This window comes from Cricetulus griseus, chromosome 4 (genome assembly GCF_003668045.3).
Source record: "Cricetulus griseus strain 17A/GY chromosome 4, alternate assembly CriGri-PICRH-1.0, whole genome shotgun sequence".
In the NCBI taxonomy this organism is placed as follows: domain Eukaryota; kingdom Metazoa; phylum Chordata; class Mammalia; order Rodentia; family Cricetidae; genus Cricetulus; species Cricetulus griseus.
The window spans coordinates 88236882-88253075 of NC_048597.1; positions in this window are offsets into that span (position 1 = coordinate 88236882).

Sequence of the window (16194 nt, forward strand, 5' to 3'; positions counted from 1 at the left end):
CACACACTCCCATTTTAAACTCCTAATTTGTCTGTTTCTCCAGAGACAATTGACCTTTTCCTTGGAGAATAGTGCCATCAAGGCTTCAGGTGTTGTACCACAATAAATAAAAGACCCACAGATATTGGGGTTCAAGCTACAGGCTGAAGACCAGAAAGCAGCCAAGCCCTATCTCTTACCTCTACCTCAGGCTGCAAGGGCAGATCCTGTCTCCTCAAGCTTTCACCAAGCCTCAGACTGCTGCCTCTCCTCGGAGCGACTAGAGAATCCTGAGACTCACTCCTGAAGATGCTGCTTTTTTCTTTTATACCTCTCTAGTGCTGGGATTAAAGGCATGAGCTCTATTCTCTTTTAGACTGATTCAATCTAATATAGTTGTGAGTGGCCTTGAACTCAGAGAGATCCATCTGCCTTTGTCTCCTGAATCCTGGGATTAAAAGTGTGTGTCACCACTGCCTGATTTCTATAGCTTGAGGCTGACTTTGCTTTCTGAATCCTCAGGCAAGCTTTAGTAAGTCATAAATATCACCACAAGATGTAATCCCTTGTGGGATGACCAAGCCTGCCTCCCCTGCATATCCCCAGGGGCCTCACCTGATCCCAACATCCAGGCCAGTCTTGTCTTCCTCCATTCAAAGACTCTGGTCCTGGGTCTCACAGTCCCCTTGGCCACTAGAAGAAGCCCTGAATGAGACTTCTATCCCAGGTCATTTGTCTTCTTATTTTCTGCTCTAAAACCACAAGGTGGGGCAAGCAAGCAAGCAGGATTTCACCGGTGTCAGCAGGCTGTAAAGGGCAATAACCTTCTGCCTCAGCTGTTCCTCCAGATCATCCTATCCCAGGTACCAGGTGAAGTCAGCCTTGGCAAACAGGCAGTATAAGCAGTGGGGGGAGGGGGGAACGGGCGGGTGGTGCAGTTTTTTTATCAATTTATTTTTTACACTCCAATCCCAGTTCTCCCTCCCTTCTCTCCTCCCTCTCTCCCACCCCCCCCATCTGCTTCTTGGAGAGGGTAAGGCCTCCCCTAGGAAGTCTACTAACTCTGTCCCATCATCTAGTTGTGGCAGGACCAAGCCACCTCTCCAGCCCCTACACCCTTGTGTCTAGGCTGGGCAAGGTATCTCTCCATCTAGAATGGGCTCCACTAAGTCAGTTTGTGCATTAGTGTTAGGTCTTGGACCCACTGCCAGTGACCTCATATATTGTCCCAGCCGCACCATTGTCACCTATATTAAAGGAGTCACAAGCAGTGTTTTAAGCAAATCACTAAATAAATCAACAAATCAGTATGTGCCTTATTCTACTTCAGGCTGAGAGTCCACATTGACAAGATAACAAATCACAGCAGTCAGGAAAGGGCTACATCAGAGACTGCCTCAGTCAGGACTAACAACAAACAGCAGAAGTCACGTGCAAGATGAAAGGCTGAGCCAGGAAGAGCAGGAAATGGGGGTCAGAAGCAGAAGAGCAAACAGGTGGACAGGCAGCTATCCAGTAGGCTGAGTCAACAGTAGGGGACCAAGCCTAGATGAAGAGCAAGGGACAGTCAGGGTGTCCTCAGTCCCTGACATACACATCGGGTGTCAGATGATAGGTTGGTGTGGGGCTATTCCACCACTGTTATGTGTCCATCACTTTATGGAGTCCAGTTAAGGGAGTTATACTTTTATCTTAGTCTGGTGTGTCTGATAAGTTCATGGACCTTGTTTCCCTAATACGATTTTAATAAGCACATGAGCTCTCACAGTTTCAATTCACCCAAGTAAACTTATAGGGCAGCCCCCTTTCTACTCTCAGGAATAAATCACCTATCACTTTGTGCTGGATGGAAAGTATCCAACAGGTGGTGCAGTTCCTGGGTTCCTCAAAACACAGCCAAAAGCTCCTTGTAAAATGGAGTCTCCCAGGACAAGGTATAGCCTGAAAAACCACTGTTTTATACAACATGGAGTAACTCGGAATAGGGCTGTATTAGTCAGATTCTCCAAAGGAACAGATAAAACAAAAATGAATAGAAATGTACACACACACACACACACACACACACACACACACACACACACACACAATGCATTTAACAACCAGCTTGCAACTGTCCTGAATATTTTAATTTTATTGCATTCTTAGTTATTTAACGTTCGTGTGTGTGTGTGTGTGTGTGTGTGTGTGTGTGTGTGTGTGTGTGTGTGTGTGGTTGTGCATTCCACAGCACACCTGTGGAGGTCAGAGGACAACTTGCAGGAGTCAATTCTCTCCTTCTACTAATATGGGATGGGGAATCAAACTGAGATTATCAGGCTTGGCTGCAACCACCTTCATCTGCTTAGCCATATCACAGGCCCAACACTCCAGATCAATGATCTGGTTTGTTGAGTCTGAGAAGCCAGACATGGTTGAGGGTGTGTGAGATGCCCCTCTGTCTCCAAACCCCAGGGTTGGCCCTATGCAAACAGGTATCTCGGAGGTCTATATCCCCTTTGGGGTGATACAAATGAAAAATGTCCCACGTAGGCTTATGTATTTGAATGTTTGTCCCCAGTTGGTGTTACGTTTGAGGGGAGTTCTGGAACCTTGCTGAAGGAAGACAGCCACTGGGGATGGAATTTGTCACCCCACTTCCAGTTTGCACTCTGCTTCTTGCTAGTGAATAAAGATGTAATCTTCAGCTTCCCACCCCTGCTTCCCCGCCTTCCCCAGTGTTCAGGACATCTTGCCCTCTGGAGCTGTAAGCAGAGGCAACTCTTCCTTCCATTGTTTTCATTCGGGGTACATCCTATGAGCATGGCATTGCCTCACTCCCCCTAGCCTTGCACTCTGTCCCTGTGTATGTGTAGCTGCGCATAGCTCCACACGTATGTGCAGAAGCCAGGGTATAACCCAGGGCTCTCTGCGTGTGTGGACGCTGCTATTTGTACATAGCTGTTTCCCATAGGAAAACATTTGGGAGCCCACCAGAGTGACACGCTGGTTACAGTTACAGTTACAGTTACAGTTGGGAGCCAAGCATGAGCCCTTCTCATCTTTACATTCACTGGCAGACCCATCCTGGCAGGGCTGAAGGTATTCCATGTTATTGTTGCTTTATTACTATTTATTATTATTCTATTATGTTCCCCCCCCCGGTGTTTGTATGTACATACAACATACACCCATGGGGGGCAGAGGACAATTTATAGAAGTCAGTTATCTTTGTGCCATGTGGTGGGCCCACGAGTGGAAACTTGGACTTTCAGGCTTGGCAACAAGCTAACGGGATTCTTTACCTGTTGAGCCTCTGCCCTGGCCCAGGAAAATTCTAAGGAAACATTTGTGCCACTCCCTTTAGCTGTTTGACGATTTAGCTGGAATTTCCTCAGGAGTCTCAAGCTGGAAAGAGGCAAAAGTTGGCTCCTAGACCAGGCAGAGACAGCACTTGTCTTTCAGATTTCACACAATTCTAGGACCATCTTGTAGGGAATACTGGAGCCAAGACAATGATGACAGGAGGGACCATACCTTGACTGGAACTGCTTAGCCGTGCTTACCTTTTTAAAAGTATGTATCATTTATTTTATGTATCTATGTGTGTGCCTAGACATGGATATGTAACCATGTAAGTGCAGGAGACCAAGGAGGTCAGAAGAGGGTGTCAGGCACCTAGAATTGGGGTTTTAGACAGCAGTGAGATTCCACATCACTATGTGGATGCTGGGAACTGAACCTGGGTCCTCTACAAGAACAGAAAGAGCCTTAACCACTGTGCTATCCCTCCACATATCTGCATATCTCTTTTATCAAATATTTTATTTTTTTAAATTATATGTATGTGTGTTTGTCTGTGTGTGGATATGTGCATGTGTGTACAAGTGCCCGTAGGGGTCAAAAGAGACACTGGATCCTCTAGAGCTGGAATTTCAGGAAGTTATGAGCCACCCAATGTGGGTGTCCCAAAACAAGCTCAGGTCCTCTAGAAGAGCATCAAGTCCTCCTAACCACAGAGCCATCTCTCCAGCCCCCTGCATACCTCCTGCCTTCTATTTAAATGTCAGGACTCTGACGAAGGCCTTGGAGGCAGGGGTAGGAAGGAGTACTGGGTCTCTTTGCTCCTCTTCCCGGAGAAGCCACATGGAATAAATCTGCTTTTTCTACTTTTTCTCTGTAGTTTGTTTACCCCAGTTGGCCTGGAACTTGCTTTGGAGACTGAGCTGGCCTGAAATCACAGAGAGCTGCCTGCCTCTGCTTCTCCAGTGCTGATGGTAAAATTCTGTACCACCACCCCCAGCTCCCACTTTAAGTTTTTTTGGGGAGGTTGTTGTTGTTTTAGTTTTTCAAAACAGGGTCTCTTTATGTAGCCCTGTTTGTCCTGGAACTCACTCTGTAGCTCAGGGTGGCCTTGAACTCACAGAAATCTGCCAGCCTCTGCCTCTCTAGTGCTGGGATTAAAGTGCCTGGCCCCACTTTAGTTTTTAAGAAGATAAGAACTCTCACTGAGCCTGGAGCTCACTGGGATGGGCTGGCTGGCCTGCCCTCCCCAGGGATCCTCTTGTCTCTGCCAGTTCAGTGCTGGGATTGTCACAGGTGTCCTTGCCACCCCGGCTTTTAGTCGTGTGTGGAGGGGATCTGAAATCAGGACTTCTTGCTTGCAGGGCAAGCACTTAACCCAGTGAGCTATTTCCTCAGCCCTTAGTTGAGTTCCTGAGGATGGGTTTCTGGAGCTGGTTTGTTAGGGACCATGAGGGCTCAGGCTCTAACCTAACAGCTCAGGTTACAGTGCATTAGTGGAAGAACTAATGTCACCCATGGTGACAGTGTTTACACCAGAAGAATGGGCAGATGCCAATCAGAATGATAGCTGTCAGACATTTACCATCCATCATCCAACTCTACACATCTGTCCATAGGTACACACACACACACACACACACACACACACACACACAACACACACACACACACACACACACACACACACACACACACACACACACACACACACTTCTGTCCCTGTATGTCTTCCTGTGTGTGTGTCTCTGAAGACATGTGACTTGCGTGTCTCATGTGTCTCTGTTTGTGTACCCATGTGTTAGGGTGAGGCCCCCACACCCTGTTCCTCTTCAGCAGTTGCCTCCACAGGAAGCTATTGGGTGGGGGTTCAGTGGGCTGAGCCTCCCCTCCTGCCTCTCTACTTTACTTCCCCATGACTGACACCTACAGCAGGTGCAAGCCAAGGGCAGACTCCCAGATTCTCATAACCCACCCCTGCCTGTTTTCTACCCTCCTTACAAACCCCTGAGGCTGCTGCCCACTGCATAAAACCAGTGGGAACAAAAAAGCGGTTGGTTGAGAAAGAGGAAATTGGGCAAAGTTGAGCCACCCTGTGGTTAGCATGGCCCATGTGCCCCTGGCAACCCTGACTGTCTGACATGGGGGCTGCAAGAGCTGTTAACAAGGATAGCCACCTGCTTCAGCAAGAATCGGGATCCAATGGGTGAGTGAGCATCTTGAGGAGTGGTGCACAGATGGGCACTTTGGGACAAGGCAATAGTGAGTCTGCAAGCCCTCAAGGCAACGGACATACTGAGTACTAACAACCAGGTCATGACCATGAGAGACTGGGGCAGCCGTTTGTCCCTTGTGTTTGCACTGCTGAGATCGGTAGTCCTAAAATGACCCTGGAAGGTGCAGGGGACATAGCTTAGTAGGTGGGGTTCTTGCTTAGCATGGTCAAAGCTCCGAGTTTCATCCCCAGCACTGCATAAATCAAAACTGGAGGTTGCATGCCTGCTAGACATCACCTGGGCGGTAGAGGTAGAAGGATCAGGAGTTTAAAGTCATCCATCCTCAATTTCATAGCGGGTTCAAAGGCTGCCTGGTCCAGAGGAGACCCATGCTGGAGTCTGGAAGAGCCCTTTGTAAGCAAAAGCTGTGTGAGGACAGCAGGGGGGCAGGGATGAGGCAAGAAGTTTAGTCTCCCTTCACCAGGTGCCCGTGTTTTATCTTGTTCTGTTTTGTTTTGTTTTTGAGTATGGGTCTTGCCACGCAGTCCAGGTTTGCCTCCCCATGCTTCCCCACTTCTAGGATGACAGGCATGCATGTGTACCCCCACACCCTAGCTTAACTTCCTCACCTTGCAAAGCATTGGTTCCGGAGGTCCATTCAGCCCCCTCTTACACAAGCTAGGAGAACCCAACTTGCAAAATAAACTTAAGGCTGACATCTGCTGAATTGCAGATCTTTCCACGTCTCGCACAGGGGATACCCTTGACCCAACAGTCCTCCAGCTGTGTGCTCTTAACCTTGGGGCGTTACTGAGGGATCCCTTCATGGCTCCTCTTGAGGAGCCTCCCACAACAGCTGCCTGAGTACAGGGAGGTGGGGAGGCACGCAGTGCCCTGTAGCAGGCACATCCAGACCAGCAGCTTCTTCAGCCCCTAGTGTTCTTTGTTGACTTCAAGCGCTCTAAGTGCAGGAAGGTGACCCCCAGAACCATGCCGAAGTGGATTTAGAGCTGACCACTCTGATGGAGGTGGTGAGGTAGGTGAGAGGCAGGCTTCAAATGTCACGCTCACAGGGCTGACCCTCCAAGGAGTCACCCAGGTTCTGCAAAGTAGGGAAAGGGAGAGTTATGCCCGCCTTTGAGCACGTTTCTTGTGATTGTGAGTTCCTGTAAGAGAAGCTTCTTTATAGGTCTTGAATTTGACTTCAGAGCCTGGGGCGATTGCATGGGGATCTGGGTTCAGATCTCCTGCACTTGTGGAAAAATATGGAGCATGGCGGTACAGGCCTGATATCCCAGGACTGTAGAGGCAGAGCAGGGGCTCTGGAGGCTGTCTAGTCAACTGCATTAGTGAGCTTCAAGCTCAGTGAGAGCCTGTCTCCAAAGAGGGGCTGGAAAGAGGGCTCAGCAGGTAAAGGAACCTTGAGGCAAAGCCCGATGGCCTGTGTTCTATCCCCAGGACTCACAAGTTGGAAGGAGAGAACCGCAAGTTATCCTCTGACCTCTACACATACTCTGTGGCATGCATGCATACACACACACACATACACACACACACACACACACACACACACACACACACACACACACACACACACACACACACACACACATACACACACACACACACACACACACATACACACACACATACACACACACACACACACACACACACACACACACACACACACACACACATACACACACACACATACACACACACACATACACACACACATACACACACACACACACACACACACACACACACACACACACACCACACACACACACCACACACACACACGTACTTGATTGATTGATTGATTGAATTTTTGAATGAGGAGGAAAGCAATTGCGGAAGATGATGTCAACCTCCCGCCTCCACATGCATCCACACTTGTGCACACGCCAGCATGTACATACGCATCAAATACACACAGTTAACTGCAAACTCCTCAGTGTATCTGTGCTGGGCTATCTCGGAATTCCAGGTCTCCCCAACTCCTAACACAGAGCTGGGAATGTGCTCTGTGGTCGGTCCTATGGTTAGTGCTGGTGTGTCATTTTGGGTAGACATGTGTTTGAATCCTAGCACTGCCACTGCTGTCCTTGGCATGACCTTTCTGGGCCTCTGTTTGAGCACCTGTGTGAGGGAAAAATCCTGAGGTCACACACATGAGATCTTTGAGCTTGGTCCCTGGTGTGTTGTAGCAGCTCAGAAAAACAGCATTGACCCCGCCTTTTCTTTTGTTCTGTGTTCTTGTGGTAAAGCCTTGCTTCCGGAGTTGCCCCACCCATAAAACATGTGTATGTCACAGACTCTTCCTGTGTTGTATCTCAGAAGAAAGCCCAGTGGGGCTGGAGAGATGGCTCAGTGGTTAAGAGCACCTGATACTCTTGTAGAGGATTCAGTTCCAGCACCCACATGGGGTGGCTCACAACAGCCTGTGACTCCAGGTCCAGAGAGTCCAACACCCACTTCTGACCTCCGAGGGCACTGCATGCCCAGTGCACATGTGGTGAACATACATACATGTAGGAAAAACACATACATAAAATAAGAAAAAAGAAATCCTTTAAAAAAAAAAGAAAGAAAAAGAAAGGGTCAGCTGGGCATTGGTGGCACACGCCTTTAATCCCAGCACTCGGGAGGCAGAGGCAGGCAGATCTCTGTGAGTTTGAGGCCAGCCTGATCTACAGAGTGAGTTTCAGGACAGCCTCCAAAACAATACAGAGAAACCCAATCTCGGAAAAAAAAAAGAAAGGAAGGAAGGAAGGAAGGAAGGAAGGAAGGAAGGAAGGATGGAAGGAAGGAAGGAAGTCTTGTGATGTACCCATCTCTCAGCTAGTCCCACTGTCCCTGTTTCTCTGAGGTTTTCACAGTTTCCTTTACCCACTGTCAGCCTAGGTCTGAAGATCTACACAGCACAAAGTATCTGAAAGACGCTGACATCTTTATTGTTACTGCCTAGTGTGATCATTTGCTTTTGTCTCTTTCTTGTCTTTTATGTTTGAGTTTTATTTTATTCATTCATTCATTTTAAAATTTGTTTTCAGTTTCATGTATTTATGTGCATGTGTGCGGAGAGCAGGTTCTCGTGTGTGGTGTCACACGTATACATGTGTGCGGAGAGCAGGTGTGCGTGTGTGGTGTCACATGAGTGCATTGTGTGGAAAGCAGATGTTCACATGTGGCGTTACATGAGTACATGTGTATGGAGAGCAAATTATGGTGTCACATGCACACATACGTGTGGAGAGCAGGTGTGCGTGTATGCACTGTGGTGTTACACACATGCATGTGTGTGGAGTGCAGAGGACAGCCTGCAGAAATCAGTTTTCTCCTTCCACCACATGGGTCCTGAGAACCAAACCCAATTGTCAGACTTGACAGCAAGCACTTTTCCCTGCTGAGCCAACTTGCCAGCCCTGGGCTGTTGATTTTTAAGATCTGTTTTATTTTATTTATGTGGGGTGTGGGAGTACACGAGTACAAAGTGCCCTCAGAAGCCAGAAAAGGAAGGAAGTTGGATCCTCTGGAGATAAAGCTATGGGTGGTTATAAGTTACCTGGTGATGATGCTAGGAATCAGACTCAGATCCTCTGGGAGAGTAGTGCATGTGCACAAACACACACGCACACACACACCCATGCACACACCACACAAAACACAGTCATACACACATTATACAAAACACACACACTCATGCACACATGCTCATACTCAAATAGGGAAGGAATGAGGGATGCTTTATGGAAATATTTCACTATTTTAGAAGAGATTAAGTTTGTTGTGTGTTGGTGGCGCACACCTTTGATCCCAGCACTCGGGAGGCAGAGGCAGGCAGATCTCTGTAAGTTCCAGACCAGCCTGGTCTACAGGGGGAGTTCCAGGACAGTCAGGGCTACACAGAGAAAACCCTGTCCGGGCAGGGGGTGACAAAAAGGGAAAAAAGAAGAAATGGGGGGTGGGTTGAGTCACTGCTACTGATTCTAAATGACTCAGATAACAGACACAACTGTAAACTGACTTACCAGCCCGTGTTGAACCTCCATTTAAGGAGACTGTTTGTCTTATAACGTTTCTTTCAACCTGTTTGCTGTTGATGAACAGGCCATCACATATGGGATGCTTGGACCACAGTCCAGTCCGTTTGAGGAGAGCCTTTGAGTCCTCACAGGAGCTGTTCTCTCCTTGGGCCTTTCGCTCTTCTGTTTCTCTCTCTTCCCCCTCCCCAACCTTCCCTTCTTCCTTTCCTCCCCTCTCTCCCCTTTACTTCCCTTCCCAGGGAGAGAAGAGAGTGTTCACACAGGACACAGAGAAGACCAGAGAGAGACCTTGGGGACCATTTAGGTGCCGGAGAGTGAGGGAGGAGTTCAGAGTCTTGTCTCTGGTTTGGTCTCCCTGTGGGTGGGGATAGGAACATACATAGACCCGGGTTTACAATTACGGAGGTGGGAAATCGTATGGCCACACCACCGTTCTGGGATTTGCTTTCGGTACCGTAATCCCCAAGTTTCATAGACTGTACAACATTTTATTATGAAGCGGGAGAGGCTGCTAAGTGAGTAGCCTCTGTGGGCTCTGAGTGTCCTGAACTAAGTGGGCGGGGCTAAGGGCTAAGGGACATTCAGAACAAAGGCTAATGTGGGGCTTCTACCACCAGGGGGCAGCACCTGCGTGGATGAGAGCAAGTTTTCATGCGCCTGCACGTGGGTGTTACAAAGGCTTTCAAAACCACCTACTCTATTATTTTTATTCTATTTTATTTTTTGTTATCATACAAAGAAATGGGGTGCACTGTAAACTTTTCCAACATACACGTGCTACTTTATTTGTATCTCCATGCCCTCCGAATCCACTCTCTTCTCTTGCTTGACCCCCTCCCTCCCCCAAATAGTCCCCATTTCTTCAATATACGCAGACATATGCAAATAACTCTCTTGATTCCCCCCACTGCCTTGCTTTAGACTTCATTCTTTCTCCATACTGTTCCCCCCTCTCTCTCCCTCCCTCCCTCCCACCCTCCCACTCTCTCTCTCTCTCCCTCTCCCTCTCTGACAGTTTCTTGTAGCCCAGGCTGGCCTCAAACTCTGTGTAACCTCTCTTTGTATTGTCATGCCCTACAGACACATACACATAAGCATGAATGTCTATTTAACTCTAGAGGGAGCATATGAAAGAAACCGTGCAACATTTCTCTTCCAGAGTCTGCTGTATTTCAGCATAGTGATCTTCAGTCTCCACCCACTGTCCTATGAACGTTCCAATTCCATTCTTCTCAGCTGAATACAATTTTCAGTCCATTTTTGCCTTGAACGTTTGATGCTCCTGCCTCCCCCTGCTGAATGCTGAGAGTCCTGGTGTATACAACCACGCATGGCTCCACCTTGATGCTAGATGTGGGTCCACATACACAAGCTGAAAGTCAAGACTTACACTTGATCCGGGCATGGTGGTGCATGCCTGTCATCCCAGTCTGAGGAGGTGGGAGTTCAAGGTCATCCTGGGCTCTATAACAATTCTAACCAGCCTGGGATACTTGAGATCTGGTCTCAAGAAAGTCAGAAATAGGGCTAGGGATGTGGGTCAGTTGGTAGGGGACTTGCCTAGCATGAAGGAGGCCCCAGGTTCTGTTGGTAGCATTGCATATAGCAGGCATGGTGATACACTCCTGTCATCTCAGGAAAGTCAGGAGTTCAAGGCCATCCTCGACTACACAGTGAATTCCAGGTCAATCCGGGTTACTCAAATTATCACCTGAAAGGAAAACAGAAAACAAAAAACACACATTCTCCCCCACATGCAGATCCTATCCTATAGTGCGCGCGTACACACACACACACACACACACACACACACACACACACACACACACACACATATGTCAGCCATTAGCTGCAGTGTGGATACAGCCTAACCCCGACAGAACAAAGGGCACTATGAGATGATGAGGAAGGACATGAGTCATGAGAGATGACATAAACTAACTGTTTTTTCTAGTTTCAACTCTGCCATGTTTTTGTTTTGTTTTGTGTTTGGTAAATAAGTACATGAAGATAGTGAGAACATAAAACTCCAAGGAAAACCAGCAATCCCCCCCCCTTTGAAGTCACTATTCTGACTGCACAGGAGTTCCTGAGATGCACAAAGAGTGTCATAGGGTAGGTGTTGCTTTTAGTGGATCGCTTAAACCAACTGTATGATCTTTTTAACTGTGAGTTAATTAGAACAAAGTGGGATTTTGCTTCAAAAATTATAACTCATTTAAAAAAAATAACAAGGGCTAGAGAGATGGCTTTGCAGGTAAAGTGCTGGCTTTGCAATCATGAGGGCTTGAGTTTGGGCCCAGAACCCACACAAAGAAAGCTGAGCATTGTGGTGTACAGCACTTGTAATGCCAGCTCTGGGGAGTCAGAGACAGGCAGACCACCAGGGCACACTAGCGGGCCAATGTCTAATGGGAGAGCTCCAGTCCAATAAGAGATACTGACTCAGAAAGAGCATGAACTTTGCTCCTCGGGAATGACCCTGAGGTTGACCTCTGACCTTCCAGTGCATATGCAAGTACACCAACTTGCACACACATACACCATATACAAGACTCGCCTTTAAACACATAATCACAAAACCAAGTATGTGTGCATGTATATACATTCTCTATGTGACAGAGAATATTCGTATTATCTATATAAAGAAATACTTGCCCTGTCAATCACATGAGTGCAGAAGCACACAGAAACAGACAGGCCGACATGGCCAAGCTCTCAGGATGCAGAGGGAGCTTATTTTCTCTCAGGAATGTCTCAAGTCAGAATAAGCAGCCCCCTGGGTCTCGGCTGAAGGACACAAAAGATACTGGGCCCTGACTTGCCTGTAGCCCCAGGATCTGCCCCTCTCCACTGCTGCAAAAGCCCAGTTCTCCTCCTCCAGCCCAGGCTTCCATCAGCTGATGTCTCTGGCAGGCCTTGACGGCAGTCTCCGCCCCTCTTGCTGGCAGCCCGTTTCTGGCAGGGATCCCCAGTCTAAGCTTCAGCTCCCTCTGGGCCGGCGGGCGGGCAAGCTGGACACTCTACTCGAATGCATGAGGTACCCATGGCTGACTCTGCACTCAACCACTCCTGGCCAGCTCTCTCCAAGCTGTGGCTGAAGAGATGGGCCTTTAAGCGAGGTAAGGAGGCAAGGAGTAGACCATCACTCAGGCAGAGACCCCCAAACCACTGGCTTACCTCGGTCCTCCTAGAAGTTTTTCCTTAGTTGGTGTACAGGTTTTTCCCAAGTCGTTCACAGAGACCATGACCCCCAAATTTTCCCAGAGCACCAAGGACCTTCATGAACATTGGGGCTCCCTCTTTTCTTAGAGAAAACATCTCCCCAAGGCTCTGGGAGAAACTTAGAGCAGGAAAATCCACCATATCACCGACTGATGAACTCCCTTGGGGGAGCTTGGTAACTTAATGTGGGTTCCTTGTGCCATTGGTTCCTGGACCAGTGATAGGACAAGTGCATCCGTGAGGCACCTATTTTAAATGGGAGTATTTAAGGGTCTGGGATGTTAGGAGGGTGCTTGCCTAGCTTGTATCAAGCCCTGGGCTTCTTCCCCAGTATACTGGTGCATGTCAGTCTTTCCAGCACTTGGGAGGTGGAAGCAGGTGGATCAAGAGTTTAAGGTCATCCTAGGCTACATAGTTGAATTCAAGGCCAGCGGGACTTCATGAGATTATGTCTCAGAACAGAAAAGAAAAGGAGGAGATTTTAGATTCTGAAACATGCATCTCCCTCAGGCATGCACACTTATTTGAGCATGCACACATGCTCACGCACATACACACACACACACACACATACACACACACACACACACACACACACACACACACACACATAGAGGTTCACATTCGCTCTAGGGTAGCCAGGGCCTTGGTTTAACTATGTAGGGATTAGGTGCTAGCATTACATCACCTGTGGCTTGCATGAGCACTCCTTATGAAGACATCCTTCCCTGCTTTCTCCCTCCCTCCCTCCCTTCTGGGTTGCTTGTGATGCTGTCTCAAGCAACCCAGGCTGGCCTCAACTGCACTATGTAGTCAAGGATGACCTTTTGTTCCTGATCCTTCTGCCTCTACCTCCCCAGTGTTGAGATGACAGACATGCGTGACTACACCAGTGCTGTGTAATGCTGGCGGTGGAGCCCAGAGCTTTGGCCATGCCAGACAAGAGCTCTACCCACTGAGCTACCCTCGAAGATAACCAAATGGTCTCTGGGTCACAGAGGTGGGGAGCCATGTGATAGGAAATGGTCATGCTGTCATGACACCCTTGGTTTTCTGGCCTTCTGTGCCTCCACATACACACACATAGCTCCTCTCCTAGTCACACCTCCGTCTATCCTGGCCACCCTGAGTCACCTTCAGGAGCCAAACCCTTGCTCAGAATTTTCATGGCACGGGGAATGGGACACATGAGGGTTCACCAGCTCATCCAATTCACACACTCCATTGAAAGCTCGTTGTGTGCCAGGCACTGTGCTGGGGCTGGAAAGCAGTTGGGGGCACCAAGAGACCCAGAGTCTATAACTGGGGCTGGAGAGAGGGGGTGGCCTGGGAACTGGGGTGCAATCAAAGAGTAGTCATTAAGAGGGAAATTACTGCCCATTATTGACCATGAGTGAAGTTGGGCTCAGAGAGGTTGAGCAACTTGCTCAAGCTCACACAGCAAGAAGGTTTCAGAGGAGCTGAAACTGGAAACAAGTTCAGGACTGGGGCTACCTTCCGGATGGATTCTGCTCATTAAGCAGAGCTGCCCATGTGGGGAGGGCACTAAATCCATTTGTAGTGGCAACCTGGGAGGATTAGCGCGCAGGGCATGGGTCACCTAGGGGCCCTCCTGTGGCCTGGGTCTTGGATCCTGGCTATCCAGCACAACCCAGTTTTGGGTTCAAGCGGTTTGGGATTATGATTTGTAGGCCGGCAGGTGGGGGAGTGAAATGTAAGCGCTGACAGTGACTGTTACACCCTTTTATGGCTGAGGCCACAGGGGCTGGTGGGGGAGGATGCTGCTGCCCTGGGCCTGAACCTAGGCTGGGAGGCTGCTCATTAGAGAAAAGCCAGGGGCCTGAGTCCTTTCCCTGCTCAGGCCATGCCTCCTCTAGCTTTGTCAGCCATAGGGACCCCTTTACCCTGTTTCTCTGGTCTTTCTTTAGTCCTAAAGAGTGTGTGTGTGTGTGTGTGTGTGTGTGTGTGTGTGTGTGTGTGGTGTGTGTGGTGAGAGAGAGAGAGAGAGAGAGAGAGAGAGAGAGAGAGAGAGAGAGAGAGAGAGACTATGTGCACAAACCTCTGTCCACCTGTCTCCTCTATCCACAAAGCAAGGGATTACAAGCACCCGTGGCCACCTGTGGCTGTTTTCACAGATGCTGGGGTTTTGAACTCTGATCCTCATATTCAGGCAGCAAGTGCTCTTACCCCAGCACTAAGAAGGGTTTTTCTGTGCCTCTTTAAAACGCTGTAACTGACTGCCTGGGTCCCTCGGAGAATCTCCCAGGGAAACAATGAGGCTGGATTGCAGAGCCAGGCAAAACTTGAGACATGACTGAGACCTGCTGTGCCCCACCCCCAGGATAGAGGGACTCTCCACCCTCTCCCCTCAGCTGCCCCAGTAACCCTTCTGGTCATAATTCTTTCACTCATTCTGCAGCCAGTGAAATTGTAGTGTTCTGTGTCTGCCCTGTCTGTGTCTCTTTGTGCCCAGCCTCTCTGCCTCAGCTCTACCCACTCCTGTCTATAGCCCTCTTAGCCCCGCACATTGTCATCTCCTGAACGTGTATCTGTGCACTATCCCATCATTTCTCCATCTAGCTAATCCACCCATCCACCCAACTGTCCACCCATCTACCCCAGCATTCTTCATGCAGCCATCCCCCCAACCAGCCAGCCTAGCATCTAGCCAGTGTACTAGCCAACCGTCCTTCTATCCATCTTTCCATCCTTCTTTCAATTCATTCTTCCAGTCACCTTTACATCCATCTATCCATTCTTCCTTTCTTCCATACAACCAGCCATCTCACTATCTAACCATTCAGGCAGCCAGCTAACTCTCTGCCGTCCAATCATTCACTCATGTAACTATGCATCTCCTGACTAACCAGCCAGCCAAACCTACAATCTAGTCAGCTAAAAATCCACCCAAATTACTACCCAACCTCCCATCCACTCTTCTAATCTATCCATCTATTCAACCGTCAAACCGTCAACCATCCATTCATCCATCTACTTATACTTCTAACAACCAAGGAACCATTTGTGTTGCCATCTATCAACCATTTTTGTATCCATCTATCAACCCTACTCCTTTACCCATCAACTATCCATTAATCCATCCATTTAAGTATCTTTCCATACATAAGCTATCTCTTCATTCACTTATCAACCAGCCAAACCAACCATCTAGCCATCTATCATCTATTCAGTCATTCACATATTCTTCTAGTCATTTATCTACCTGTCTATCCATTCATCAGAAAATATACAGGCACAGTCTCCTCCCAATCCAGCAGAGCACAGGATAGCCTGGCAGTTGTGACACATTCTCTTTCTCTCTCTCTCCCTCTCTGTCTCTGTCTCTCTCTCTCTTACTCACTCCCTCTCCCTCTCCCCCCCCCCCGTGTGTGTGTGTGTGTGTGTGTGTGTGTGTGTGTTTGGGTGGGTGTCATGTA